This window comes from Solanum verrucosum, unplaced genomic scaffold (assembly GCF_900185275.1).
Source record: "Solanum verrucosum unplaced genomic scaffold, falcon-dt-bn FXZP01000106.1, whole genome shotgun sequence".
NCBI lineage: Eukaryota > Viridiplantae > Streptophyta > Magnoliopsida > Solanales > Solanaceae > Solanum > Solanum verrucosum.
In genome coordinates, this window is record NW_026020130.1 from 2,826,485 (window position 1) to 2,831,038 (window position 4,554).

Below are 4,554 nucleotides of genomic sequence, written 5' to 3' on the forward strand. Positions count from 1 at the left end.
GAGGCGAGGGCATTTTCTTAAGGTTAATCCACTTTCCTAACCTTGACGCTTTGCTTCTTCTCTGTTTTGATGCTAATAGAAAATATATTTACACCCTTAGTTTCCTCGCACATTGCGATCAGTTTTACTTGATAGCTTTTAGACAGTCTTATATGACCGCTTTGCTGTCTTTTTTTCCTTTACTTTTTCTAAGTCAAACAGTTGTTAAAAAAATTTCAGCATTCAGATAAGTTCTGATTAAGGACTATAACAGAGGTCCTACCTCATGCTCACCACTAGAATTTCTACAGTTTTCATTTGTTTCTTTTCTCACACTTTTGCTTGGAGAGGAGGAAGAGAGAGAAAGTTGAAGAAGGATCTTCTTTCCAAACTCTCTTGTACATATGATCAGTAGCTGTTTTTTTGAACAAAGATGAAACTTTACAAAGTCGTACAAAATTCACACAAAACAAAATATTGCTTGGATACGTTTAGCAAAGTGTGATCATCTAAACTCAAACATGAAAAACTGTGATCATCCAAACTCAAACATGAAAAACTTCTTTTCTACTGACTAAATGGATTAGTTTCCTAACTATTGTTGTCCATAAGCACCTTACTGATAAAAAAAATTAATGCTTTTTGAATATCATATTACTGGAAAATAGACATTAAAACACTTCATACGCTAAAAATTCAAATTCATCAATGAGTTAGCTGTAACCATTTGGAACAGTTAAGACTTCAGGTCATGTCTTTGCCTTGATCGTGCCCAATCAAAGTTAATCGTCCAATTTAGGATAGAGGACGCAAAAAAAAAAATTGGTATAGCTTTATAACTAAAATTCTGCAATAACAGAGGTAATATAGCAATGGAATGAAACAGACATAGCAGAGTTACTTAGAGGCTCGTTCAAAGGTGTAGCGTAGTGATCAATGAAGTGGGATAAAGTCAAGAGACACCAAAATTCCTAACAGAGTCAGAAAGAGCACTCAATTAAAGTATTGATTGCACTTATCAATTGTTTCTTAGAGGCTCTTCCAAAGGTGTAGCGTAGTGAGCAATGAGGTGGGATAAAGTCAAGGGACACCAAAATTCCTAAGAGAATTAGAAAGAGCAAGTCATTATATACATGGCATGTTCTCTTCGAGTCTAGAAAAAATCCTATTTCAAGAAGAAAATAATCAGATTATTTTAGCACAACAATTCTGTACCTTACATTAGGAAAGTTTTACAATGATTCCAGCTGCTGAAGCAATTGGAAAAAATCCTCTTCAGTGACCAATACTCTTCAATGCGTTAATATCATATTCGGAATAGTTCTTTGAGTACTATTATGAGCTTTCTTGATATTGTATTCCGTTCTAATGTCTTAATATTATTATTATTAATAATAATTTACATTACTTCCATACTTCTCTTTTGACACTTCATATTAACTTCATGTTGGCATTCCTACTAATATCTCATGCAATCATCAGAAGACTAATTAACACAATGTACGCTTCTACTACATCAATAATAATGCACCCACTCATGACAACACTGCTTTACAAATGTCTCTCCACAGAGAATAATACAACTTCACATGGCTAACACGTGCAGCGCACGTGTCCCTGACTAGTTTTATTAATAAATGCCGCTAGACACTCTGTCTAGTGGTGTAAATTTGCCAAAAAAAAAACAGATTTAGTTTTTTATCACTTGGTATATTCTTAAACTAAAGGAAACTTAACCTGGATATTGGACTCCTAAACTATTGGAATGAACCATATTTGTAGAGCAATTTGAATTCTGCCTTTTTCTCTAATCTTTTCAATAGAAATTTTTTTCCTTGTTGGTTGGTAAGAGGAGAAGGTTTAATGGAGAGAAATTTCTCTGTTTTGTTAAATTTGTCTGGTTGCATTGTTGTGATTGAATAGATAAATGTTGAGTAATTGTATCAAAGTAAATGTATAAAGCATATACACAGTGAAGCAAGCCATTTAAGAAGTTTTGTTTTATTAGCTTGGACTTGTCTATACTTTTTCCCAATTAGAAGGATACAAATTTATTTTGCTTGGACTTGTCTATGCTATTGAACTCTAACATATGACAATGAAATTAGATTCTCAAAACAGTCATGAATATTTCTTGTAATGGCTGAGTCCTGCTTGTCAATGCAACAGATCAAACAGTGACATATGTTGAATTTACAAATTTTTGTGCTGCTGCTGATCTTATTTCATGCTTCTTTTTCTGCCATACATGCAACAAGCGTATTGTGTTACTGAGTAGAAGTAGTGCCATTAAGCCACACCATACGAAAATTCCAATTTCAATGATCTGACCAAGTGCATCATTGTCCTTGCCAGGCGTGAGGATGTAAATTGATACGCCATAAGTGACTGCTATTGAGGAAACTGTCGACCACATGATAACCATCAAACCCCACATGAAAATCCTGTGCCTGAAGGGCAATCCACTTATCAGCAGCAAGATTGTGCTGAGAGAAGAAACAAAGGCAATGGTGTTGGCACGAAGAAAAAATCGATACGATTTGGGATGAATAAAAGCCATTACTGCCTGCCCAGCTTTATGTGGGGGTATTTCCTGATTAGTTAATTCTTCACTTTCTTGCCAAACACCTCCTGGAGGGTTCACTCCAGCTTGGAATGCCATGCCTGCAATAAGTGAGGCCACCACCATTATTGTCTCGCGTTTTTTGGAAAACCAATCACCTTTTGATGGGGGCTTTTGAGCCTCATTTCCCCCTAAATATACCGGTGGTGTAGATACTTCAGAATTGTTATTTCCAGCAGAGCCATTGGAAATTTTGGTACAATTCTGAAGATCTTTTGCCCTTAAACCTCCAGCTTCTCGAAGACACTCTCCAATTGATAGATCATTCACGCCCCTCCGACTCTGTGCTAAAATATCTAATGCTGTATTCCCATTTGCATCCATAGCATTCACATCAATATGATGCGTCTTTAGCAAGTACTTGGCAGTCTGCAAGATTTGATTGGTAAGTGGTTTAATTACTATACTGCTTATAAGAAATTGAACATAGTCATTCATACCTCAATTTGCTTATCAGCAACAGCCAAATGCAGAATGTTATGTCCATCACCATCCTTTGCATTCAAGAACACATGGTCCCATCCAATCTCCATTAGCACCTTCAGAACCTCCAGCTGATTATGCTTCACACACAAATGCAAAACGTTTTCTCCATTGATCATCGTTCCTAGAGCTGCACGAGGCCTGACATGTATCAGTTCTTTGATGACTTCAACTCGACCTTTGATGGCTGCAAGATGGAGAGGATTTCCACCATCTCAATCACGAGCTAGACACAGTTCAGCATTTACCAACAACAACATCTTTACAATATGCAGGTGACCTTTGGCTGAAGCTACGTGAAGAGCAGATGACTTTCGTGAATCCAATTCAGAAGCAAGCTGAGGATTTCGAGCCAGAATTAACCTCACAAACTCAATATGGCCACACAGTGCTGCTATGTGTAAAGGTGTTTCGTTGAAGCAAGTTAAGGTAAGTCTATCAAGAATTAAAGAATCTTGTTCAAGTAATTCTTGTAAAACTCTAACATCTCCTTTAACTGAAACTTCATACAATCTCTTCTCCATATCCATTTTCATCTATTAGATACTTTTTTACAAACAGAATTGCATAATTTTATAGTTGCTGATATTTCTGTACTTATTGGATTGAGTCATCCTTGGAAAAGTCTTGCACAAAATTTTAGACTTGTTTAAATGATACTATTCACGTTGCTTTGGAAGCTCCTAACCTCAAAGTTGGATTACCATTTTGTCCTTATGATCTTATCCCTAAAATAAATTAAATATTCAAATTTATGCATCAAACAAGATCTTAATTTAATCGTATATTCATGTACTAAATGTGGGTAATGAAGAGTCTAATAACATTCAATTTTAATTTGTCAGATAAGTGGGGTAATGAAAAGTCTATCAAACACACTCACACAACATTATTTATATTTCCTTCTTTCATCCAAATTTGTGATCATCTTGCATTCTTCATTAAGTTAGTCTACATCATTTGTAAAATTTGCATTACCAATTTGTAATTGTAAAAATTCCTACTCATTCATTTATTTGTATTCTTTAAAATTTCATGCATATTCATCTTTTTTTTGTTGAGAAATATGTAAATTATCATAGTTACAAGATGAATATTCTCCAATATGAAATTGTAAGTGAATTTTTAATTTTCATATCTCCATCTTTTTGAGTTTTTAAATATAAATTCGTAATTGATTACTATATTTTTGTATTCTTCATTTCTTCTATCCTTAGGATATAAATATAATAAAGTTAATCCCAATGTATATTTATAATTAATTATTTTGAGGGTAAGCATATTAAATCTTGCAGAATATTTTCACAACTAGACTCGTAAAAGAGTAAGTCTTTGATAAACATTTATAGTTATGCCTTCTTTGTTGTTTGATAATCATTTATCTTTTTTTATAACAACATCTTTGTACTTTTTCCTTTTTATATGTAATCTCAAATGTTTAGAAAATTCATGTACATAACAATTATAAA

The 4,554-nt window shown here is 34.0% G+C and overlaps 1 pseudogene; it reads right to left on the minus strand.

The window, feature by feature from the left end:
- Nucleotides 1-2,109: 2,109 nt before the first annotated feature.
- LOC125827289 (ankyrin repeat-containing protein BDA1-like) lies at nucleotides 2,110-3,615 on the minus strand (annotated as a pseudogene).
- Between the last annotated feature and the right edge of the window lie 939 nt (nucleotides 3,616-4,554).